Source organism: Mesoplodon bidens (genome assembly GCF_964165515.1).
Source record: "Mesoplodon bidens genome assembly, chromosome: X".
Taxonomy (NCBI): Eukaryota; Metazoa; Chordata; class Mammalia; order Artiodactyla; family Ziphiidae; genus Mesoplodon; species Mesoplodon bidens.
Genome location: NC_138163.1, coordinates 135,807,601 through 135,834,671, shown reverse-complemented (window position 1 = coordinate 135,834,671; position 27,071 = coordinate 135,807,601). Strand labels below are relative to the sequence as shown.

The 27,071-nt window shown below is 41.8% G+C and overlaps 1 protein-coding gene across 5 annotated transcripts in view; it reads left to right on the top strand.

The window, feature by feature from the left end:
• Positions 1-24,659: 24,659 nt before the first annotated feature.
• The window catches only part of LOC308608559 (ubiquitin carboxyl-terminal hydrolase 9X-like), a 134,960-nt gene continuing 132,548 nt past the window's right edge, over positions 24,660-27,071 (top strand). For all 5 annotated transcript variants that reach the window (XM_081221780.1, XM_081221779.1, XM_081221778.1 and 2 more), the window contains exon 1: positions 24,660-24,989. The gene's annotated coding sequence lies outside the window, so the exon portion shown is untranslated. The remainder of the gene's footprint in view (positions 24,990-27,071) is intronic.

The following is a 27,071-nucleotide window of genomic DNA, read 5'->3' as shown; positions in this document are numbered from 1 at the left end:
GAGTGGCCCCCACTTGCCACAACAAGAGAAAGCTCTCACACAGAAACGAAGACCCAACACAGCAAAAATAAATTAATAAACTCCTACCCCCAACATCTTCTTTAAAAAAAAAAAAAAAAAAAACCCAGTCACCGCAGCTGCAGAAAGCCTGAGTGCAGCAACGAAGACCCAAAGCAGCCAATAAATAAATAAATAAATAATTTGATGAAGTCCAATTTTGGATTTTAAAATAAATAATAAGGCATTCAAAATTCTTTTGTTCCCTGTTTTACCTTAAATATTATATAACGGCACAAATTAATTTTACTTACATATTATTTCCACATACACTTTTATGTGACAAAAACAGGTGATTCATTACAAGACATAAATTCATACAGAATATAATCAGACTATGTTTTAGTTTTCTTGAATCTGTCAACATTTGTAGACCAAACCTCCCTGTTAATTATGGCACAGTTCATACTAACCCAGTATTCCAGCTCTACTTTCCTTAGTAAACATTTTAACAACTGCAGGTTTTAAGCTTAATAAGATTAATCAATTTATTACTGTTAAAATTAATGCCTTTTCTTCTTAAAAGATGTATGTATTTAAGATGAAATATTACTCAGTGTTCATAGGTCTGAATTTTTTAAGAAGTTGTGGGCAGGAATAAGCTATATCAAGTTATCATATAGAATAAAAATTTTTAAATGGGGTTAAAGCTGCAGACAGGAAAATACAGTAAGTCCCCTACATACGAACAAGTTCTGTTCCAAGAACATGTCCATAAGACCAATTTGTTCATAAGTCCAACAAAGTTAGCCTAGGTGCCCAACTAACACAATCAGCTTTATACAGTTGCTTTTATGCTTGCTTCTGGATATCCTGGCTTGAATTAAAGATACTGTACTACTATACCCTATACTCTATGTGTACAGTAAAGTACACAAAGCACAACCACTTGTAGAGAATGCACACATGTTACAATGTACGCCAGACACATGAGCTAACTTACATGAATGGACATGCAAATGCATGTTCACATCTTTGAAAGGTCACAACTTAAAGGTTCATATGTAAGGGACTTACTGTACCACAATTGTAAAGATACTGGTTTTTCACTGAACTGAAGGTATCTTTTTTTCATAAATATATCAGCTCTTTATTTTTTCTGTTAAATAAGATGAGTTTTGTAGTACACAGGGATATTAAAGTATTCATTACATGGCAACAACATAAATTGACATAGAATACCTACAACATTTTGTGCACAGTGAAACAAAAACTTAAATTTGTTTTTTTTTAAGATTGAATATTTTTTACCTTTAAAAGAATGCCCAGGAGGTCAGATTCATCTTTTATAATCCCTACCTTACTGTATACAATGGTAATAATCATTATTCAAAATGACAACCCTACATCTTACAAAATCCTAAAGCACTGTATTTATTAATACTTTGAAAAGATTTTCAGTGTAAGTCATCTGGTGAATACGGAGTTAAATGGAAATTCAAATAGAATAGTCCATCCTGCCTTCTCATCAGGATTAAACTTATGAAAATCTTATTACATGAAGTAAAGGAATTTACTCTCTTTCAATTCAATCTCTTCATGAAAATTATTATAGCCTAAGGTAAAATTTCACCTTACAAATCATAGAGAAAAATTTTTCCCAAGAAAAAGTGGAATAATAGTCCTTCATTTGGCACTTTACATAGTACAACAGATTCAGAACTATTAACTCTGCTTAAAAAAAAAAATTCCAAAGACTATGACATTGAGACTAAAGATATTACGTACAAAAAAGTCACTCCTCATATAGATTTTAAAGACTTCCCCAAACAGATTTGTTAATGCCCATGCTTACAAATTTATGTAAAAAGATGGTTTCTCATAGCCACAAGGAAAAAAGAATAACCTAAGTTTTTAACTGACCCCTACAGAGACCATAGGTGGATTTCTAGAGAATCCAAGAAACTCCTGATAGTAGAGACAAAATTACGTATTTTTTCCCCTAGGGATAGGGCATTTGTCCTTCAGAACATCAGAGGGATTATACCTCTCTCACAAAACATCTATAACCCACAAAAGCTAAAAATTGCTAATTTAAGAAATCTACCATGTTAAGTATTTTTAAATGATCACATGTTAATATTTATTTAACGAGGATCCTTGAAAGTTTAAGGTACAAAGTCATGTAAACTATTCTAAAAATATGTATCACAGAACCCTACACTTATAAAACCATTCGTTTTATGTGTGCAATATAGTGCTGTTGACTACAGGTACAAGTTGAACAAAAGATCTTTACAACTTGCCTAAATAAAACTTTATCTCATTGATTATAAATTTCCCATTTCCCCATTCCCCAAGACCCATGTAAACATCATTCTACTCTTTGATTCTATGAATGTGACTTTTTAAGATTTTATATAAAAGTGATCATACAGTATTTGTCCTTCTTTGACTTGCTTATTTCACTCAGTATAATGTTCAGCCGTGTTGCTGCATACTGAGAATTTCCTTCCTTTTTAAGGCTGAATAATCTTCCATTGTATATATGTACCACATTTTCTTGATCCATTCCTCTGTTGATGGACCTTTAGGTTGTTTCCAATTCTTGGCTAATGTAAATAGTGCTTCAGTGAACATGGGAGTGCTAATACCTCTTCAAGATTCTGATTTCAATTCCTTCAGATAAACACACAGACATGAGATTGCTGGAAACATGACAGTTCTAGTCTAAATTTTTTTTGTCCTTCAGAATCTCTCTCACAAAACATCTATGTTTTGTATGGATTAACCTAACAGTATTAACAGTATAAATTAACCTCCATACTGTTTTCCATAGCAGATGCACTATTTTGCATTCCCACTGAGTAAGGGTTCCAATTTTTCCATATCCTCATCCTAAGTTATTATTTTTTGATTTTTGATAGTGGCCATGCTAATGAGTATGCACTGATATCTCACTGTGGTTTTGATTTGCCTTTCCCTTATGATTAGTGATGCTGAGCCTCTTTCCATGTGCTGGCTGGCCATTTGTATCTTCCTTGGAGAAATGTTTATTCAAGTCCTTTGCCCATTTTTTAAATCAGTTATTTTTTTATTGAGTTGTTCTTAGTTCTTTCTATGTTCTGGATATTAACTGTTATTCGAAGCCTCAAAATTCCAAACAAAACTTATTATCAAAGAGAATATAATGTGACAGCCCCAGGCATCTTGTAACCTTAATTAGTTGACAGACTTTTTTAACTTTAGGCAAAGATTGCTGATAATCCAAACACTCTTTGTAGCCAATAATCTATTCTGCTATATTTAAACAAGAAATTGGCATTAATCAATTCTTAAGATTATTCTTAGTGGACAGAAAATCCTCTTCACTGGAAAACAACAATAAAAAAAGATCTGAAAATACACCAAAATGAATGTATTCTTTCACAAATTTTAAGCTGTTTTACATGTTTTAAATAATTAACCACTTTAGACTGCTTGAGTCTGAAGGAATTGCCTATAAATTAATAACTTAATGACATTTTAATATTTTAGGCTGATGTTTAGCTAAATGATATAGAGGTCCATAATTAACCATCTTAGTTTGTTCTCTCACAAATTACAACGGATTAAATATAAATTCAGTATTCAGCCCTCACAAAGTCAGTACATCTTGTGAGTCACAAAGAATTACACAGTGATGTAAGCAAATGGCAGAGGAGGCATCATCAAGGTCTCATTAACCCCAAAAAAATCAAGAAACATGCAGAACTGTCAAAAATCAATTTTGTCATGACTCTAGAAACCAGTCAGATTCAGGAATTAAGTAAAATGATGAATGAAGAAAAAGGCAACTTGAAAATAGTATGAGGGACTTCCGTGGTGACACAGTGGTTAAGAATCTGCCTGCTAATGCAGAGGACACAAGTTTGAGCCCTGGTCTGGGAAGATCCCACATGCCGCAGAGCAACTAAGCTCATGCACGACAAGTACTGAGCCTGCGCTCTAGAGCCCACAAGTCACAACTACTGAGCCCGCATGCCACAACTACTGAAGCCCGCGTGCCTACAGCCCATGTTCACAAGAAAAGCCACCACAATGAGAAGCCTCTGCACCACAGTGAAGAGTAACCTCCACTGACTACAACGAGAGAAAGACTGCATGCAGCAAACAAGATCCAATGCAGCCAAAAATAAAAATAATATAAATTAAAAAAAAAAAAAGAGGGACTTCCCTGGTGGTGCAGTGGTTAAGAATCCGCCTGCCAATGCAGGGGACACAGGTTCGAGCCCTGGTCCGGGAAGATCCCACATGCTGTGGAGCAACTAAGCCCGTGCGCGACAACTACTGAGCCTGCACTCTAAAGCCTGCAAGCCACAACTACTGAGCCCACATGCCACAACTACCAAAGCCCACGTGCCTAGAGCCCATGCTCCGCAACAAAAGAGGCCACCACAATGAGAAGCCCATGCACCACAACAAAGAGTAGCCCTGGCTCGCCCCGACTAGAGAAAGCCTGCGCGCAGCAACAAAGACCCAACGCAGCCAAAAATAAAATAAAATAAAATAAAATAAAAAAAGAGAGGACTGTCTCTGGAAGCCTGAACCAAGATGGCGGAGCAGAAGGACATGCGCTCACTCCCTCTTGCGAGAACACCAGAATCAAAACTAGCTGCTGGACAGTCATCAACACGAAGACACTGGAACTCACCAGAAAAGATACCCCACGTCCAAAGACAAAGGAGAAGCCACAATGAGACGGTAGGAGGGGCGCAATCACAGCAAAATCAAATCCCATAACTGCTGGGTGGGTGACTCACAGACTGGAGAACACTTATACCACAGAAGTCCACCCACTGGAGTGAAGGTTCTGAGCCCCACGTCAGGCTTCCCAACCTGGGGGTCCAGCAATGGGAGGAGGAATTCCCAGAGAATCAGACTTTGAAGGCTAGTGAGATCTGATTGCAGGACTTTGACAGAACTGGGGAAAACAGAGACTCCACGCTTGGAGGGCACGCACAAAGTAGTGTCTGCATCGGGACCCAGGGGAAGGAGCAGTAACCCGAGGGGAGACTGAACCAGACAGACCTACCTGCTAGTGTTGGAGGGTCTCCCGCAGAGGCGTGTGTGGGGGTGTGGCTGTGGCTCACCGTGGGGACAAGGACACTGGCAGCAGAAGCTCTGGGAAGTACTCCTTGGCGTGAACCCTCCCAGAGTCCGCCATTAGTCCCACCAAAGAGCCCAGGTAGGCTCCAGTGCTGGGTCACCTCAGGAAAAACAACCAACAGGGAGGGAACCCAGCCCCACCCATCAACAGTCAAGTGAATTAAAGTTTTACTGAGCTCTGCACCCCAGAGCAACACCCAGCTCTACCCACCACCATTCCCTCCCATCAGGAAACCTGCACAAGCCTCTTAGATAGCCTCATTCACCAGAGGACAGACAGCAGAAGCAAGAAGAACTACAATCCTGCAGCCTGTGGAACGAAAACCACAATCAAAGAAATTTAGACAAAATGAAAAGTCAGAGGATTACATCCCAGATGAAGGAACAAGATAAAACCCCAGAAAAACAACTAAGTGAAGTGCAGATAGGCAACCTTCCTGAAAAAGAATTCAGAATAATGACAGTGAAGATGATCTAAGATCTCAGAAAAAGAATGGAAGCACAGATCAAGAAGATGCAAGAAATGTTTAACGAAGACCTTGAAGAATTAAAGAACAAAAAACCAGAGATGAACAATACAATAACTGAAATGAAAAATACACTAGAAGGAATCAATAGCAGAATAACCGATGCAGAAGAAAGGATAAGTGACCTGGAAGACAGGATGGTGGAATTCACTGTCATGGAAAGAATAAAGAAAAAAGAATGAAAAGAAATGAAGACAGTCTAAGAGACTTCTGGGATAACATTAAGTGCATCAACATTTGCATTATAGGGATCCCAGAAGAAGAGAGAGAGATAGGAACTGAGAACATATTTGAAGAGATAATAGCTGAAAATTTCCCTAGCATGGGAAAGGAAACAGTCACCCAAGTCCAGGAACTGTAGAGTCCCAGGCAGGGTAAACTCAGGGGTATGGGGTTTGACTGTATCACAATTCTGCCCCTCCTACCCTTCTCCCTGTGGTTCCTTTGTATCTTTTTTTTTTTCTTGCGGTACGCGGGCCTCTCACTGTTGTGGCCTCTCCCGTTGCGGAGCACAGGCTCCGGACGCACAGGCTCAACGGCCATGGCTCACGGGCCCAGCCGCTCCACGGCATGTGGGATCTTCCCGGACTGGGGCACGAACTGGTGTCCCCTGCATCGGCAGGCGGACTCTCAACCACTGCGCCACCAGGGAAGCCCCTTCTTTGTTTTTTTAATAAATATATTTATTTATTTTTGGCTGTGTTGGTGCACGCAGGCTTTCTCTAGTTGTGGCGAGTGGGGGCTACTCTTTGTTGCGGTGCATGGGCTTCTCATTGCAGTGGCTTCTCTTGTTGCAGAGCACAGTCTCTAGGTGCGCAGGCTTCAGTAGTTATGGCACATGGGTTCAGTACCTGTGGCGCACAGGCTTAGTTGCTCCATGGCATGTGGGATCTTCCTGGACCAGGGCTCAAACCCGTGTCCTCTGCATTAGCAGGCAGATTCTTAACCACTGTGCGACCAGGGAAGCCCCACTCTCATCTTCTGAGATGGCCCTCATTCTGTCTGTGGAGTGTGTTTCTCTCTAAATAAATCCACTTCTTACCTATTACTTTGTCTCTAACTGAATTCATTCTGCAATGAGACATCAAGAACCTGAACTTCATTAAGTCCTGAAAGCAGGCGTATGATCTCAGTTGGAAGACTGTGGGTTTTGGCCAGGTTCAAGACCAAGCCACATGGCTTCAAGTCCCAATCAGGGTTTTGGCTGGGTTCGATTCTCGTCATGTGAGTTCAAGTGCCAATCTGAGGGGCATGGTTTCAGAAGTGCTTCCCGTTTTCGCTCAAGCAGTTAGTACCGGATGTCTCTGCGCTCAAACCAAAGTAAACAAACCAAGCTAAACTGTGCCAGCCAGAAGTCACCCTCAAAGTAAAATAGATGGCAAAGAGATATGCCCAGAAGTCAAAAGCCAAAGAGCAAAAAGCCCCAAACATGACTTCCCAGTCCCACTAGACCTATGACCTTTGTCCAAAGAGACATCTCACAAATGGAATTTCCCTTCACAGGAACAACTCCCCAAATTGGAAGCAAAATTCCCCGTATTGGAAATAAAGTTCCCCAAATGGACAAGGTCCAAAAGGCCACAGTGGGACCTTAATGTCAAGCTGTCCTGGCGAAAAAGTGACTTGAGCATTTAATTTACAAAGGAGATCTCTTCTCAGAAAGGGGGACTGGACACTCTGGCATATACAAGAAATTGTGCTTCAGGGTGAGGTCCCCTAGCTGGCATTCTAGAGGTTGTAAGAATGAACGGTTTTGTACTTCTCCAGAAACCCCCATCGCTGGGATAGAGTGAGATGTTTTCTGTGCCACCTTGGTGTTTATCACAGAACATGTGGCCCCCTTATCTATTAGAAAGTCAGTCAACCTGCTCCCCACTGTCAAAGTTACCCGGGGCTCCTGTGGGGAAATTAGAATTGGACGCCTCAAGTCTAAGGGAGTCCCCTGGCCTCCTAACAGGATATCAGTGCAAGGGAAATTGTCCTGCTACGGAGGTGGATCCCGGTCCAAACTGGGTGCCCTGTCGGGTCTTAGATGGTGATACTAAACGAGGTCCCTGTGCCTTGGGGGTTATCATAGAAACTTCTATTTGATCCCCATGGGTAGGGGAAACAGGGGGCGGTGAAAGGAGTGAATATGTTGGCAGCATGAGGGAGCAGCCGGAAGAACTGCCAGTGCAGGCTTCTTGGCCAGTGGGGGAGCTGGATAGGCCAGAGGGGGGTTTAGGTTTTGGAGTAACATGTTCCCACTCTCGTTTTCTCCCTCTTTCCCCTGTAGAACAGGTTACCCCTTGGATTTCCTTTCAGATTACTACACCATAAGGTGGCAGCCCTCTGAGTCCTTTTCCTCCTGATGCAATAGCTTCTACAACATATGAAATCTCATCTCTTCGCTGCTCTTTTGCAAAATACTTCTAACTGTGAGATCGGACAATAATTGAGTAAGCCACTCAGGGGCCATCGCTCTTCTGAGCCTAACATATATTGGGGTCCACACCCTAGTATAATAGTATATCAGGTCTGTCTTAGTCATAGGCTCATGGTTATGTTTTGCCCATTTATCTATTATACACCCCAAAGGGCTCCCCTTCAGGAAAAATGGAGTATTTCTCATTTTTATAAGTTTGATAACACCAAAACACAAAAGACGCAGACAAATTACAATACAAAAAGCACAAACAAATTCCAACATTGATGCACACAAAACCAAAACCAACGCACCAGTTCCAAGGCAGGTAGAGTCCAAGAACAATTCCCCTCTCCAACAGCGTACCCCAAGCAAACAAACTGCCTTGTCCCATAAAGGAAATGCACAAATTGAGGGGGGAACATGTTCCCTGTGTGCACACCGGAGCGACCTACCCTCCAAATGCGAGTCCATCGACTTGCAGAAGTTTGCCGGTTCCTTGCTCCAACTGCCAAGGGCTGGGGTAGCCAGTGCTGCTTCCGAGAATTTTGAAGGGAAGATCCTCAGGACACATGGTCCCGGCAGCTGTTAGGGCCTTGCCCCAATCAATATCACCTGACTGGGGCCAGCTAGCCACTAGCAGCGAGGCTCCTGGCTGGCTAAGCTAAATTTGTTACAGGCCAATAAATCAAGAGACAAGGTGTTGAGGCAAGGAATACGACTTTATTCGAAAAGCCAGCAGACCAAGAAGATGGCGAACTAGGGTCCCTGAAACACCATCTTACCCGGGTCTGTTTGCTGGTTTCTTTTACAGAACAGAGATGGGGAGGAGGTAAAAAGTAAAGTAGGTGTTCCCTGGTGGCGCAGTGCTTGAGAGTCCGCCTGCCGATGCAGGGAACGCGGGTTCGTGCCCCTGTCCGGGAGGATCCCACATGCCGCAGAGCGGCTGGGCCCGTGAGCCATGGCCGCTGAGCCTGCGCGTCCGGAGCCTGTGCTACGCAACTGGAGAGGCCACAGTGGTGAGAGGCCCGCGTATCAAAAAAAAAAAAAAAAAGAGTAAAGTAAAAAGGCTTTTAGTTTTGTAAACTATCTCCTGGCTTGGCAGGCACCTGGGAGGGGATGTGTTAATTTCTCCTTTCCGCAGCCATTCACAGGTGGGCAGGATCAGAGTGTCTCCCTGTGAGCTGAACAAAGGCACTTTAATATTCAGGCAGAGGGGCAGGGTTCCCCCTAAGGCAGGCCATTAGTACGATTACATTAACAAAAGCAACGAAAAGCAAGGTTAAAGTCAATGAAACAGATGCAAAGTGGAGTCTGATTTAGCTCTTCCCTGTTACACTCCTACTAACATGATGGTATACAAACAGTTTGATATGATTGACCACATCTATACATCTCTATTAAGTATGGACAGGCACAATGCACATGAGAGGTAAAATTGGCAGCAGTCCTATTGGACAATTTGTAACTGATTATTAGTCTTTGCCAGATACCCTACCAGTACAACCCCGTAAGAAAAAATAAAAAATTGGTCATTGAGACCCTGCATCGAGGGCGGTGATGGACCCAAGGCAAGTAAGCAACCACCCTGGAATCAAATATTTGAATGCCTAATACTTTGTATCAAAAGATTAATAATCAGGGGCTTCCCTGGTGGCGCAGTGGTTGAGAGTCCGCCTGCCAATGCAGGGGACACAGGTTCGTGGCCCGGTCTGGGAAGATCCCACATGCCGTGGAGCGGCTGGGCCCGTGAGCCATGGCCACTGAGCCTGCGTGTCTGGAGCCTGTGCTCCGCAACAGGAGAGGCCGCAACAGTGAGAGGCCCGCGTACCGCCAAAAAAAAAAGATTAATAATCAAAAGGGGAGGTTGATAAAATAAAATTATTTTTAAGACAGGAAAAGAATTTAAGCATGAAATTTTCTCTGCTCCCTTGTACATCCTATCTCCCCTTTAGTGTGCATTGTGTATCTGCATTATACATTAACTAGACCTCCTTAGAAAACACAGGAATGCCTACTCAACAAAAAAGAGCAATTTCCTCCTGGAACCAGCAAGGTAACTTCTTAGGAGATAATTTAACTGAGCAGAACCCTCTGGGGTCTTCCCAGGACAGACCCCTCCCCCACATCCTCTGCTTTAGCTCCTCTCTGAAGTACCTAGCTCACAGTATTTGATGCACATTCCTGAGTTGTTTTGCAGATATGAAAACCCTACCAAATGGAAGAACTTACTTGATGACCAAGAGCACATAGTCCCAGGCATGCTGGAGTCTAAGGACTGATAATGTTAACACCTGTGATACCACTGCCTCACCATCAGCCAGTTAGAGAATTGTGCACAAGCTGATCACAAACCCTGTGACCCCACCTTCCCCCAACCTGACCTTTAAAAATGGTTTGAATTTCTGGAGGTCTACGCTTTTCAGGACATGAGCCACTTTATCTCCTTGCATGGCCTTGCAATAAACCTTTTTCTGCTCCAAACTCTGATGTTTCAGTCTGTTTGGCCTCACTGTGCAGTGGGCACATGAACTTGTGTTAACAATAACATTCCTTTCTTAGTCCTGTAAGTGGTCACTATGACCCACTACTTTCCTTATATGGGCAGATCTGGACTATGTAAACTGTCAATACGTTACTCTGATGTATAACCCCTTGACTCAAAAACTTTATGTAATAGTATGTTTGAAACAGAGCAGGACTCTGTGGGACTCCCCGGGACGCATTCTTTCTGTGTCTACCATTTCTTGTTTGTAAGAAATAGGCTTCAGCCTCCTAGAGCTTCCCTGAGTTCCAAAGGGCAGAGTCAAACAGTTGCTAACCAGGGAAAGGAGGGAATGCAGAGACAAAGGAGGACAGTGAAGAAAGAATAATGAAGGATGCGTCAAAGCCCTGGTTTCTCAGGAAGGAACATACAGAACAGTATCTTTGAGTACTTCTACAGGAACTAAGGCCCCACTCAGGTGGAGGATGGCAACTTCAGGCTGAGCACAAGATGCCTGGAACACTGCCCTGTTACCTCACCAACTAATCAGAAGAAAGTCACACGCCCTGCAGCCCACACCCTAAATTTTGCCTGTAAAAATTTCTGCCAGAAAAGTATTGGGGAGTTCAGGGGTTTTGAACACAAACTACCCCTTTTTTGGCCTTGCAATAACTTTCTCCACTCCAAACTCCAATGTTTTGATTTATTTGGCCTCATTGTGCATGGGGCACATGAACTTGCATTTAGTAACAATTTTCAAGGGCTAGCCAAGGAGACACCAGGCCCATGAAAGATGGATCACAGCCAGGGGCAGCCACTTCCTTGAGTCCCTAGCAGCTGCCAGACCGCATTTTGCTCCAGGGTAGTTGGAGGGACTCTCCCTGATGGGCACCAACCACCCTGGCCCGAGGTTGTTTGAAGCCAAGAAATGTCCTGAGACATGGTTCACACTTGGAATTGTTTGTGGGTGAGTCATTCCAGCTTGCACAGGCTGGGAAATTCTACCTTCTTCCCTGGAAGGGGACTGAGCCACTCTGGGCTCATTGCAAGCCAATCTGGGTCTATTCTCTTTCAGAAGCCAGACCACTCTGGAGGCCTCCGTCTGCAAGTGGGAGTGGAATTTTTGGACTAAACTCCCTCTGATTTTCTGTCTTTGCAACCATACCACATTTGTTGCTTGTATTTTTGTGTGCATCAATTTCGGGTGAACCACTCTAGCCTGTGAAGCCTAGAAATTCAACCCACTTCATCTGGGCTCACTTCCCTTTTAGGGAGTGAGCCACTCTGGGCTCATTGAGAGCCAATCTGGGCTTGTTCTCTTTAGAGAAGTAGGCCATATTTTGGAGACCTCCATTTGGGAATGGAAGTGGAACTTTGGGGCTACACCTCATCTGATCTTTTGTTTGTGGGACCTTGTTTGCTGTTTGTATGTGTGTGTGTTTCAGTACTGGCATTGGCTAGTGGAGATGGCTCTGAGCTCTGAACACTGATGACATGAGGGTATTCTTTTCTATTGCATTGGCTTTGCCTATGGCAGAACACTGCTTGGCATTTTTCCCTTTTGGACTAAGGCTTGACCATCTGACCCCATCTCTGATTGAGCATTGATTGGGAATTTGCCTTTCTGGGGCTAGGGAACTGTGACCCTCAGAGACAGTTCTACATTGCATTGGTTTGCTGTTTGGCCATAAATTGTTACATATGAATGCCCAGAACTCTTTTCCAACTTAGAGTCCCCTAAGGTGTATTTTTGCAAAACTGGAAGACCTTCAGCTATGTTCCCATGAATGAAAGAAAATGATATTTTATTGTAACCCTGCTTGGTGTCAGTACTCCTTGAGATCCAAAGAAAAATGGTCCCTAATGTACTCTAAATTCTTTTATGCTGTTGTATCAAAGTCGGCCTTTTAAAATTTGTTTGGCTTTTATCTTTGGTGTGTGCATGAGCATTTTAGTACAGGTATCCAAATTCTATTCTCTCTTCCTGGTTTGACCCTTGTTAGGGGGTCCTGGTAACTTGAATGCTGATTTATGTTCATCCAGAAGTGAGGCATGTAACTATGAGTTATATTTATTATTGTCTATTATTGCTATTGATTTCCACTATTTAGAGACTGAAAAAAAAAAATCCCAGAAAATGGTCAAGATGGAACTCCTTTGACATTCTAAAACTGACTTTTGCATATGCAAGTAGAGGAAGCTAGCTTTCTAGAAGGAATTGGTATTTCCCTTTTTGTGCCTTTAGGATGTAGATAATCTTCCTGAGCTCTCAGGAATCTTAATCATCTGTGATCCCAGAAAGTGAAGAAAATGAGTGGCCTTTTTATAGTCAAGCAGGAAGCAGCTCATGCAGCTCAATATAAAAAAAACAAAACAACCCAATCCAAAAATGGGCAGAAGACCTAAATAGACATTTCTCCAAAGAAGATATACAGATTGCCAATAAACACATGAAACGATGCTCAACATCGCTAATCATTAGAGAAATGCAAGTCAAAACTACAATGAGGTATCACCTCACACCAGTCAGAATGGCCATCATCAAAAAATCTACAAACAATAAATGCTGGAGAGGGTGTGGAGAAAAGGGAACCCTCTTGCACAGTTGGTGGGAATGTAAATTGATACAGCCACTATGGAAAACAGTATGGAGGTTCCTTAAAAAACTAAAAATAGAATTACCATATGAGCCAGCAATCCCACTACTGGGCATATACCCTGAGAAAGCCATAATTCAAAACGAGTCATGTACCACAATGTTCACTGCAGCTCTATTTACAATAACCAGGACACGGAAGCAACCTACATGCCCATTGACAGATGAATGGTTAAAGAAGGTGTGGCACATATATACAATGGAATATTACTCAGCCATAAAAAGAAACGAAATTGAGTTATTTGTAGTGAGGTGGATGGACCTAGAGTCTGTCATACAGAGTGAAGTAAGTCAGAAAGAGGAAAACAAATACTGTATGCTAACACATATATATGGAATCTAAAAAAAAAAAAATTGCTCTGAAGAACCTAGGGGCAGGACAGGAATAAAGACGCAGTCACAGAGAATGGACTTGAGGACACGGGGAGGAGGAAGGGTAAGCTGGGACAAAGTGAGAGAGTAGCATGGACATATATACACTACCAAATGTAAAATAGATAGCTAGTGGGAAGCAGCTGCATAGCACAGGGAGATCAGCTCAGTGCTCTGTGACCACCTAGTTTGGTGGGATAGGGAGGGTGGGAAGCAGACACAAGAGGGAAGAGATATGGGGATATATGTATATGTATAGCTGATTCACTTTGTTATAAAGCAGAAACTAACACACCATTATAAAGCAATTATACTACAATAAAGATGTTAAAAATATATACATACGGTCAAGCAGGAAAACTGATATCTCTGTATCTATATAGATGCAAGTGTGTCTATGTGTACCTTATAAATATGATGCATTGGGCTTCCCTGGTAGCGCAGTGGTTGAGAGTCCGCCTGCCAATGCAGGGGACACGGGTTTGTGCCCCGGTCCGGGAAGATCCCACATGCCGCGGAGCAGCTGGGCCCGTGAGCCATGGCTGCTGAGCCTGTGCATCTGGAGCCTGTGCTCCGCAGTGGGAGAGGCCACAACAGTGAGAGGCCCGCGTACCACAAAAAAAAAAAAAAAAAAAAGATGCATTTCTGTCCTCAAAACCAAAATTAGTTTGTGGATGAACTCTGTTTAATTAGCTTAAAAGAATTAAATTCTCAAAAATATAAAAGAAACTGGCCAGAATGAATTTCAGGTTTTTGTGATCTGGGAAATATTCAGTACTGAATCAATACCTGGTATTGAATCTAGCTTATGCTAGTTGGTTTGATTAATACAGATATGTCTTTAGACTCATCAGGGTTAAGTATGACACTTCTGCTGTACCTAGATTTACTAGAGGTCAAATAAGACTTCATTATATCTGTTGCAAATTTGTCAGCAAGGAAAGTAACTCTATATGATAAAACTTTTCTTTTGATAAAGCTTTTGAGCAAATTAAATGTAAATGAGATAAGATTAAAAAAATTTTTTTTTTACTTATTTATTTCTTTGGTTGCCCGGGTCTTAGTTGCAGCAGGTGGGCTCCTTAGCTGCGACTCACCTGCTCTTTAGTTGCGGCTTGCTGGCTCCTTAGATGCAGCACCTGGGCTCCTTAGTTGTGGGATGTGAACTCTTAGTTGCAGCGTGTAGGATCTAGTTCCCTGACCAGGGATTGAACCCTGGTCCCCTGCATTGGGAGCTTAGAGTCTTAGCCACTAGACCACCACGGAAGTCCCTCTTCCATTGTTTCTGCATTCACTCCTTTCCCTGATGAGCTACTCTTTGAATCTGCCCCCTGGAACTCAGGATAGGTCCAGAAGGCTGAATTAGGCCTATTTCCTACAAACAAGAAATGGGGACAAGGAAAGGATTTGTTCCTGGGAGAGCCCCACAGTGTCCTTCTCAGTTTCACCTCCCTCTATAAAACCTTGTTTGTTTTAGAGATCTTGGTTGGTTTTAGTAACTAGTCATTGGTTTGCTTGTTTTTTCTCTTTTTGGGTTTTAAATTCCCCCTAACATATTTTAAATTAATTAATAAAGAGTGAGCCTGTGGGGACTTCCCTGGTGGTCCAGTGGTAAAGAATCTGCCTTCCAATGCAGGGGACATCGGTTCAACCCTTGGTCAGGGAACAAAGATCCCACACGCCGTGGGGCAACTAAGCCCAAGTGCCACAACTAGAGAGAGAAAACCTGCACCCTGTAACCAGAGAGAAGCCCACGTGCCGCAACGAAAGATCTTGCATGCCTCAACGAAGGTCCCGTGTGCTGCAACTAAGACCCAACACAGCCAAAAAAAAAAAAAAAAAGTGAGCCTGTGAAACCCTAGGCTTCTATCTTTGACCCAAAGAAAAGCAGAATCCTAGGCCTGCACTCTCTCTACCTGCAAACTTGCTGTGTAGCCTGTTGTCAATATGAGTTCATGTGCCCTATTTGATTTGTATCTTGTTTTTCAGGCTCTTAATGGTGTCTTTTCCAGGGTAAAGAATAATTATGGTAAAATTTAATTAATTTTAAAAAACAGATTATGCTTTTGGAGTTGTATCTAAGAACTCTTTGGCTAGCCAAAGGTCTTAAGGATTTTTCTCTTATTTTCCTAAAAATTTTAGTCTTAAAATCTTTTATATTTAGTTCCCTTCACCATTTCAAGTTAATTTTTGTAAAAGGGTCAAAGTACTGGGGGTTTTTTTTGTTTGTTTTTTAAAAAAATATAATTTTAATTTATGTTACTCTGCTGTTACATAGGGTATAACATTTTCACAGGCTTTTTTGGGACTACAGTCAATGATGAACAACATACAATAATGGTCCAACTTTCTAAATAACAATCACTAGACAAACTGGACACCCCCTTACATGTGCACAAATCTGCATGGGAAAATACTAAAGTTTTAGACTTGGACTTGTATACTTTCTAGTGTATTAAGAAATGACATACACTTTAATTTGCCAAAGGCAATGCTTGTATTCTGGCAGCAACATGCTACTTCCATTATACAGTAAAGTGAATACAGGAACTTAAAAAGGCAGGAGGTGTAAGTAAATTTTTATTGGGAAGGGAAGTTGTCAACTTAAACAGCAGCAAATGAAGAGTGAATAAGGTAACTCCCTGTTGTCACAGATACACAGGACCTCCTCAAAATACTATTTTTATTTGCTGGTTTTTGCACATGAATGTCAGTTCTAAGAGCACTGAGGCAGGAGATAGATGGTTAGACATATACAGCCAGCCTCCTGTTTACACTTCCAGATAAAAATAACAACAGGAATAGGGTAAATAGTTGGACTTTACCTCCTCTGGACACTTTAGATACCAGTAATGGCAGGAGCAGGGAGGAGGAGAGCCCTGCCCAGATAAAAGATAAAGAGACTACATATATCTCATTCTTAAGGTCAGGAGACCTTTCTGACTACACATGCATAACAAGACTCCTCAGAGGTCAAAAAGGAGGGGACGCCACCCCATAGAGGTGATGTTAACCTACCCACAGCCCTCTTCAGTGGAATCTGTCTTGGCTAAGAGGTGCACATGCACACAAGGGAGGACCCTGAAATGAACCAAATATGGACTCAGAGCCCAGCAAAGCAAGATGACTGTCCAGAGGAAACCTGGTAGAAATGTCCCATAAAATGACTCAAACTACAATGAGGGCGCAACTCTCTTTCTCTCGGTCTGCCCATGTATCTATCTATACATACCCTTTTGCCTCCTGATAAACACTTCACTTGCTTCACTACCTTCTATATCTTTGTGGGAATTCATTTATACAAAGCCAATGGGCCAGGGTCTTGTCACTGACCACTGTCCCTCATGGTCTAATGGCTAGGATTCAGCGCTCTCACTGCCACAGCCTGACTTCAATCTCTGGCCAGGGAACCGAATGAAATCCTGCTTCAAGCTGCTGCAGACTGAGGCCACCCAAGATCACATTTGGTTCTGAAACCTGGAATTCAAGGTAAATCATGGGCTTCACCCAGCTGCAGCTTGAGGCCCCTGACTTTTGCTCTTGCCCTCTTTGTCTTGCTCCCTGCTTTGTCCTCTTTCCAAGACCTGCAGGGCATGATCTCAGTCTGCTCAGTGAAGAAGCCCAAGGGGTCTCTCTCTTTCTCTCTATCTCTCTCTGTCCCATATGGAACCCTCTACTATGCTCCTCTTTCCCACTTTACTCACACAACAAGGTCTCTTTCTCACTTCACATCTCCACACCCTTTCAGGGAAGGATTTTCTGGACCTCGTTCCTAAACTGTGTTCCCACCACTGCCAAACTCACTGTTGCCTGTGTCAGATAAAATCCGCAGAAGATTCCCAATTTTACCTTAGTCACCAAACAAACAGGGTAATAGACTTGGAGTTCTTCTTCTGTTTAATCTTCCCCCTGCAACATGTGTATGGAAACACAAAAGACTGTGAATAGCAAAAGCAATCTTGAGAAAGAAAAACAGAGCTGAAGGAATCAGGCTCCCTGACTTCAGACTATACTACAAAGCTACAGTAATCAAGACAGTATGGTACTGGAACAAAAGCAGAAATATAGATCAATGGAACAGGATAGAAAGCCCAGAGAGAAACCCATGTACATACGGTCACCTTATTTTTGATAAAGGATGCAAGAATATAGAATGTAGAAAAGACAGCCTCTTCAATAAGTGGTGCTGGGAAAACTGGACAGCTACATGTAAAAGAATGAAATTAGAACACTCCCTAACATGATACACAAAAATAAACTCAAAATGGATTAAAGACCTAAATGTAAGGCCAGACACTATCAAACTCTTAGAGGAAAACATAGGCAGAACACTCTATGACATAAATCACAGCAAGTTCTTTTTTGATCCAGCTCCTAGAGTAATGGAAATAAAATAAAAAGTAATCTCCCCCTGCATTGGGAGTGCAGGGTATTAAACACTGGACCACCAGGTAAGTCCCTGGGCTGGCCACTTTCAAGCTGATTCCAATTCTCACCTTAAGCAGAGCCCTGGGAATGCAAACATCCCCCATCAGGACCCCTCACACAAGGGACTGGGTCAACCCGGCACATCTGGTCAGGGATCAGTGAGGGAATAGAGGATGCCCAAAATCGCATCAAGCATAGGATTTGATGGAAATTCAGAGGGCACTCTGAAACTCCTTCAGGTGCCTCCTAATAATGTTTTTAGGACTCTGGACTTCATTTCTAGGAGTGCTGTTCTGGGTTGCAGGTTGCTCAACATGGGAGGATCCCCTTTCTAAGCCAGATGGTCTGAGAAATGAAAAACTTAGGTTTTGCTGTAACATTGCCTGGACTTTATTTAAATTAGGGGATTGAAAAATGGCCTGAAAATGGGTTTCTATATTATAATACAATTAGATTTTTATTGCCACAGGATGGGAAAATGGACTGAGGTTAACTCTCCTAAACTATCTAAACTATTTAGACATTCTAAACTATCCTCTTCTAACTTCTCCCAACTCTAAGGGGGAGGGGGCTGTGGTGAACAAAGCTTCCCCCACTTCTGCAAGTTCCTTTACTCCTTCAGATTCTTCTTATCAAACTAAAACCCCACCTCATCAGAGGGACAGTCCCTGCTGCAACAACATTTTATCTTTTTTTTTTCTTTATGGTACGCGGGCCTCTCACCATTGCGGCCTCTCCCGTTGCGGAGCACAGGCTCTGGACACGCAGGCTGCTCAGTGGCCATGGCTCACGGGCCCAGCCGCTCCGTGGCATGTGGGACCTTCCCGGACCGGGGCATGAACCCATGTCCCCTGCATCGGCAGGCAGACTCTCAACCACTGCACCAACAGGGAAGCAAAACATTTTATCATTTTATCAGCCTGTTTGGCCCTGTTGTGAAGGCCAATTTGAGCACTATCTGGTCTAAATTTTAGCTATGAAACTATGACAACAGAAAAGGAAGATGATAGTTTATTATCACATTGTGTGGCTGCAATATATTCTTTGGACTCCAGAGAAAATTGGTTAAGATAAAACTTTTTTTGAAATTGAAAAAAACTGGTTCTTTTGTGCATGTTCAATTAGAGGAAGCTAGCTTGTTAAAATAATTTTTCCTCTTTTTTTTTTCCCCAGAATTCTGACCCAGAGGGAACAAGTCCTACTACTAGAACTTGACTTTCTCTCCCTGTGCCTGGAGACCAGGACTCTCAGGAACACATATCTAGACCATCTCTAATTCCTGAGACTGAGGGAAAAAAATGGGAAAGAAGCCTTTAAAAGTTTACTCATTCCAACTGTTATTTACAACTATTGAATTTTATATTGTGATGTCTGATTAATGACTAAGTTTAGAAAATGAAGCTATGAGATCTCTTGCTGTGTCTTTCTATATGTTTATGTGTGCATTGTCTTTACATTTGGATGGTATTATAAAAATTAATTTGTCAATGAGGTCTACTTAATTGGCTTAAAGAAAATTAAATGCTTATATGAATTCTGAAAATTATAGAAGGTAACAGGTCAGCATTAATTTCAGGTTCACATGAACTGGGAAATATTCAATATTAAATTTATAGCAGATATAAATGTTTAAGTTTGTTAATCTAACTAATATAGATATGTCTTTGAAACTGTGTAATTCAGATTGGGACTTGAACCCACATGCCAGGACCTGAACCTGGCCAAACCCAGTTTGAACCCATGGTCTTTTAATTGAGATCACACATCTGGTCTCAGGACTTAATGAAGTTCAGGTTCTTGATGTCTCATTGCAGAAAGAATTCAGTGAGAGACAAAGTGATAGGTAAGAAGTGGATTTATTTAGAGACCAACATACTCCACAGACAGAGTGTGGGCCATCTCAGAAGACGAGAGAGGCACCAGGGTATGGGGTGGTTAGTTTGTATAGGGGTGGGTAATTTCCTAGGCTAATGAGTGGGAGGAGTATTCCAGCTCTTTTGGGGAAGCGATGGGAATTTCCAGAAATTGGGCCACTGCCCACTTGTTGACCTTTTATCGCTGGCTATAGAACTGTCCTGGCACCTATAGGTGTGTCATTTAGATGCTAATGTATTCCAGTGGGCATATAATGAGGCTCAAAGTCCATTGGTAGTCGAATCTTCTGCCATCTTGGCCCCAGTTGGTTCTAACCATTTATGTCATGTCCTATAGCTATGCCATTCTTTTAAAGGTTGTGCCCTGACACCTTCCCTCCTATTTCATCTTCAGAGTCATCAACATTAAGTGTAATACCTTTATTGTATGTAGGTTTAATAGAAGTTAAGTAAGATCTTATTATATCTGTTGCAAACTTGTCAGCAAGAAAAATAACTTGGTATGATGAACTATAAGTGAGTTAAATTCAAATGAGATAAGAGTTTTGGGTGAACTTTTAAGGAATAATTATATTTTAGGAATGTCTACTTAAGAATAATCTCTCCAGATATTCACAACTTGAAGGTTAGAGCTGTGATAAAATTAGTTAAGTGATAGAAGATTTGTAGAAAGAGGACCCCAAGAAAAGAATTTTGTGCATGGTCAGGGTTGACTAAGTTTAAAATAAATGTAATTGAGTAAATGAATTTTAAAAGTAAGCTGGTGCAAAACATGAATTTGGCTTGTATCTCTGTTAAGAGGACAAGTTTTCTTAAAATGTTGAAGTGTCTTTGATAACAGATTTTGTTTATTTACCTTTTTAAATGATCTATTCTGTATTTGTCTTTGAAACCTTTTATTGTTACTTTGGCTAAGTGAATATTGTTTCACAGTGACCTATGATCCTATCTGAGGCCTCTAAACCCTTTTTATTTTTATTTTTTAATTTTTTAATTTTTTTTTTTGCGGTACGCGGGCCTCTCACTGTCGTGGCCTCTCCTGTTGCGGAGCACAGGCTCCGGACGCGCAGGCTCAGCGGCCACGGCTCACGGGCCCAGCCGCTCCACGGCACGTGGGATCTTCTCAGACCGGGGCACGAACCCGCGTCCCCTGCATCGTCAGGCGGACTCTCAACCACTGCGCCACCAGGGAAGCCCCCCTTTTTATTTTTTGAGTTTTATTTATTGTTCTATACAACAGGTTCTTATTAGTTATCTATTTTATACATATTAGTGTATATATGTCAATAAACCCTTTTTGATATTTGTTGGACAAAACTTTCTAAATCCAATTATTTTATTTATTTATTTATTTATTTGGCTGTCTCTGGTCTTTAGTCATGGCGGGATCTTCATTGTGTCAAGTGGGTTTCTTTCTAGTTGTGGCATTCAGGCTCCACAGTCTGCAGGCTCAGTAGTTAAGCATGTAGGCTTAGTTGCCTTGTGGCATGTGGCATCTTAGTTCTCCAACCAGGGATCAAACCCACATACCCTGCATTGGAAGGTGGATTCTTAACCACTGGACCACCAGGGAAGTCCCTCCTAAATCCAATTCTAATGAAGTCCTTTTGACCCCTAGCTAACTTTAGGATGCTTCAAAGGGCCCCTGAAACATCCCAGAGAGAGATATTAAACAAATTAAGTTTATTTGGTATGTTAAATTACATGGGAAGTATTGTCAAATGAATAACAAATCTTCTTAATTTATATTGTATAGTAAATGTTATTAATATAGATATTCTAGAAATTATATGGAGTTCCTAAAATTCTGATATGTCCTGGTAAAATGTTATCAGACATAATTCTACTTATCTTAAAGTGTTGTATGTCACAGCAGTAACCAAATTACTTTGTCAATTGCATTGCAATCGGATTTTTAAAAAGATTTTAATTAATTTATTTAATTTATTTATTTTTGGCTGCATTGGGTCTTAGTTGTGGCACACGGGACCTTCGTTGAGGCATGCAGGATCTTTCATTGTGGCTCGCAGTTTTTTCCCTACTTGTGGTGTGAGGGTTTTCTCTCTCTAGTTGTGGTGAGCAGGGGCTACTCTTCATTGAGATGCGCAGGCTTCTTATTGCAGTGGTTTCTCTTGTTGTGGAGCATGGGCTCTAGGTGCGCGGGCTTCAGTAGTTGCAGCACACAGGCTCAGTAGCTGTGGCATGTGGGCCCTAGACCATGTGGGCTTCAGTAGTTGTGGCACACAGGCTCAGTAGTTGTGGTTCACGGGCTCTACAGCACAGGCTCAGTAGTTGTGGTTTATGGGCTTAGTTGCTCCGTGGCATGTGGGATCTTCCCAGACCAGGGATCGAGCCCATGTCCTCTGCATTTGCAGGTGATTCTTAACCACTGTGCTACCGGGGAAGTCCCTAAGTTTATAATTTGAATAAACAAAACCACTTTGGAGAAATACTTGGCACTATTTATTAAAGATAAACATATAAATACTCAAAAAAGCCAGAAATCCAACTCATAGGCTTGTGCGTACTAAAAACAATGACGTATGTCCCCCAAAAAACATGGCTTAAAACTTGCTCATTCATAAAAGTTCCAATTTGGAAATGACTCAAATGCGTTGTCAGTACTAATTAGGTACATATTTATATAATGCAACACAAATAAAGCTCTTTGACACAATGTTGAGCAAAAAAGTCAAAAATAAAAGTTTACATGCTGTATGATTCTGTTTATATAAATTTCTAAATCAGGTAAAACTAGTTTAGTCCAATAGAAGTCAGAATAGTTGTTACTTCAGAAGGTTGAGGGTGGACAATGACTGGAAAGGTATGTTTTTGAAGTACTGGTAGTGCTTGTTGGGAAAGGTGATCTGCCATCTTTCACTCCTTTTCTGGGTATGCTAACAATGCGTCTATGTTATTTACCTATGCCCATTACCTAAGTCATTTCTCAGTTAGGAATCTTGAGCTATAAGGTAGCATCCCTCCCCATCCCAACACACAAACAGCAAGCTTCCTTATTAGTTAGTATAAAACTATTGGAATCCCCAAGCTCACTGATCCTCAGGTGTGATGGAAATAGTGAAATGCGTGGCAAGAATATGTACTTCTTCACATCACTTGCGTGGGATTTAGGAAATAAGGGAAACCTGCAAACATGATAGTCATGCTGCTTGTTCTGCTATAGGTAATAAAGTCATTGATCTTGTCCCTAGCTCCTATCTCTTACCAGGATCCACTAAATACTGCATTCTATATGAAACTTGTCCAGGTTACAGAAATGTATTTACTTAGTAAAAATTGAGTTGCAAATTTCACAGGATGTATGTACACTTAAGTAAAAACATTTACCCCCCCCCCAAAAAAAAAGGCTCACGTCTAAGTATCAGCTATCAAGATTGTTCACAGGAGAAGGGAAGGCACGATGTAGGAGGCAAAAATAAGACCCAAAGGATTTTTATATGTAGGGTGCAGTCTGATAGGGATTAGAACTTCCATTTTCCACTTACCATGCCTATCTGGTGATTTTGGTCAATTTACACTTTGTACATATTTTCTTTACAGAGAATCAAGGATGGTAATCTATGTCTTGAAAACTTCATAGAGTAATAAGTATTAACGACATCCCCATCATTAGCACACCTGCAATTGTATAATACATGGATGGATGCTTGCAGGTGGACCCAGAAGATGAACAAATAGTACTAATTGAATCCAGCAATATATTTAAAAATATTCTACACCAAGGCTAAGTGGCAGTTATCCCAGGAATACAATATTGTTTTAACATATAAATTAACAAAATATTCCATATTAATAAAGAACAAAATCCACATGGTCACCTTAACATATCTCGCACGGATAACCAACAAGCTTTCATTTTACTCTCTCAAAGAGGTGGCTGGCCCCCTGGATTCTACCGAATCGACAGTTTTTCCCTCCTCAGCGCCCAGGGCCCTAGGAGAAGGCTGAAGGGCTCGGAAAGCTACGAGGTAGTACGAGGTGGTGCCCAAAACTGAGCGTCGGAGATTGCCCAAGCACGGAACAAAAGTCAGTCACAGCATTTTTTCCATTCAGGTCCATCTTCTCCCTGGCATTCCGAATCTGGAAAAAAAGTGACATCGGATGTAGCATTCATACGGGTTTTTCGGCGAAGAAGAAATTCACATCGCAACAAAACCCAGCGATGCAAGGGAACATGTCAGTGTGACGGCGATGGGTCACCACACGCGATTAATCTGTGTTTAATACCTTCTTTGAATTAGTTACTCCTCGGGAGTCCCAGTCTTAATACCGTACTTTTTTATTCTGGCCCGTTCTCAGTCCAGCTGTTCCCCTAAAGAGCTCCAGAACCGAAACGGGTTAGAGGAATGAGACCCATTACAGGCCGTGGAAGGGCATGCGCAACAGTTACTGCTCCAACAGTTACGTGGTGTGTGTATCGTGTGGTCCCCACCCCTTTCCCAGCGGTGCAGGACCAAGGTGCCTCAGCCAGACTGATTTGCTTCCAGCTTTGGGTTGGAACTTCTTTCCAGTTCCGTCTGAGTGAGGCCATGGGGGAGGGGAAAGAGAAGAAAAAAGAGAAACGGTTGACCGGCAAGGGACTGCGCAGGAGTAGGGGGAGAGGCCGAGAGGCGGGACTTGGCGGCAGAGCGTTGCGGGGGATTGGTCCTCCAGGCTCCGGGTGGCGCTGAGGCTGGTGGAAATCTGCGCCGCTGAGGTTGCCACTGGCCCGGTAGTTTTTTTTTTTTTTTTCAGTTTGCCGGATCCGCCATATTGAGGACGACGAGGCCGGCCGACGGCTTGAGCTCAAACGTCGCCGTACCCCGCCCTTTAGGGGATCTATTGAGCTCACCTACTTCCAGCCTCACCAGGCCTTACAGGAGCTTGAGCCCCGTGCCGCCTCTCCCTTACGGGAGACGGCCGCCTTAGCCCCTCATTTTGGTGTTGGTGTCGGCACCTAGGACTCCGTCGCAGCTTAGAGACCAGGCCCAAGAAGGTGAAGCCCCCGCTGCGGGAGGACTAAGGACGTGAAACAGGAGAATCTCACCAGTTGGAGCGCCTCTAAGCTCAGAGACACGCCGGCGCGAGAAAAAGGGAGGTAAGAGGGCCACAGAATGTGGAGGAGGACGGAGTGGGAACAGTGGCTTTTTCCTCACGCTGCGGTCCGGAACCCGGCATCTGCAGTTTTTTTCCGTATTTGGGATGAGATTTGCGTCTCCGTCAGCTATCACGTTGTCTGGTTTTGGGGTAAAAGCATCTGCGTTATGCAGTGAGTGGCCACGCCACTCGCACCTCCCCGGGGTCAACAAATGGATCTGTTCAGTATTTCTTCCCTTCTCCTTGCCTGGCCTGGAGGTTTTTAGGCCCCCTGTTGTCCGCTCTAACTGGGCTAGACACCGTTCTAAAGGGTGCGGATCTTCAGCTCTAGGAACATGTCCGTGTTTTGAAGTGTAAGGGAAAATGGCTGACGTCTCTGTCCCTCCCTCTCTTCTCCGGCACGCTTTTATCTGTGGCTGGAGGCTAAAAGGCCCTTGAGATACAATCCTCAGAGGACCCTTGATGTATTCCCTCTCGCGCTTGCCACCAAACGCCATCACTGAGACCGAGTGATTCGGAGTAGAGCTAGGTTCCAGCTACGCTTGGCTATTAGATCTTGACGTTTGTCCATATTCCGAGATAGCCTCGGATAGCACACCAAAGTGGTGAGGGCCGAGGAGGGTGAAAGATGTTTCAATGAAGAACTGTTCCAAACTAGGTTTTACTTTTTTGTTTTTTTGTGTTGCTATAAAAATAGTAGCTTCATTCCGTTTCTTAGTAGTAAAACTTCATTTTTGTTAATGTCAGCCATTATGTTTCGGATATATAAGATACTTTTCGTTTTTATGAAATATTAATTTACAGTTGCGGAGCAGATATTTCAGTTATTTTATGGAATTCTGTTAAAATGTTACTGAATATGCCACTGTGCAGTTTCTGCTACAGGTGTTTATGAGTTTTTTAAACTTAATTCAGCGAGTTTTAAATGTGGCTTAGTCATGCTGTATTTTGAAAATGATATATTTTGTAACTTTTACTTAACCAGTAAACACGTTCATCCTGAGAAAGCGTATAACACTTCGTATACATACTCTCGGTGTTAGAAAACAATTTGGTATGCTCTGCTTAGGAAAGATCTTTTATTGGGTCTTATCATTAGAGATTATGTCCTGAGTAAGCATTAGTTGACAAGAAGTCTTGGTGCCTATCCTAAACTTAAAGACAAATTTTCCTTGCTCTACTAATTCGATAATTAAACCATGTAGGTTTAGTTTAAATGTATTAAACTTCATTGTCCCAGTATTTAGGAACCATTTGCAATTATTGATTCAAAGTGCACCTGAGAATGTGTTGTATTTCATAAATTTAAAGATAAATTTTTAAAATTATAACTTTTTCCTTCTTACCCTTTTCCCTTACAATTTTAACACAAAAGTTTAACCTATCATCTTGATATTTTAATTATTGTTACACTTCTTCTTGCTCGGCCCTAATAATATCTAATGTTTCTTCTGAAGTTGGAGAAAATTTCTGTACTGACAGCATAACAGCAAAACATTACATTTGACAATCTAAGTTCTCAAGTAATTTTTAAGACTAGGTTTTACTTTAAACCATACTAGTGGGTAGAGATGGGTTTTTTACTTCTATGATTTTGAAATGCATTTTCAGATTCCAGTAAGATAAAGTACTTTTCATGGATAATTTTTGTTTGATGAAGTATTTCTAATGCAGCTTACTCTGAAATTGGATATTTGTAATGAAATTTCAACGTTCAATTATTGTCTAGCTAGACAAATGCACACTTTAAGCTTTTTAATATTTTCACATTTGTTTCAGCATTTTAATGTGGACACCACATTTCTTTTTTTGTTGTGTGTGTGTTAAAGGATTTGTCCTTACAAATTGGAATGACAATTGAGTCTTTTGGTCATCATGTAAGTTAATTTTTTAACAGCTTTAGTGAGGTATATATTTTACATACCATAAAATTTACTTCTTTAACATATACAATTAGGCAATTTACATTCCATAAAATTTACTTCTTTAACATATACAATTAGGTATAAATTTATAGTGCTGTAAAAACAACAAACCAATCCAATTTTTGAGTATTTCCATCACTCTGGTTACTACCTTTCAC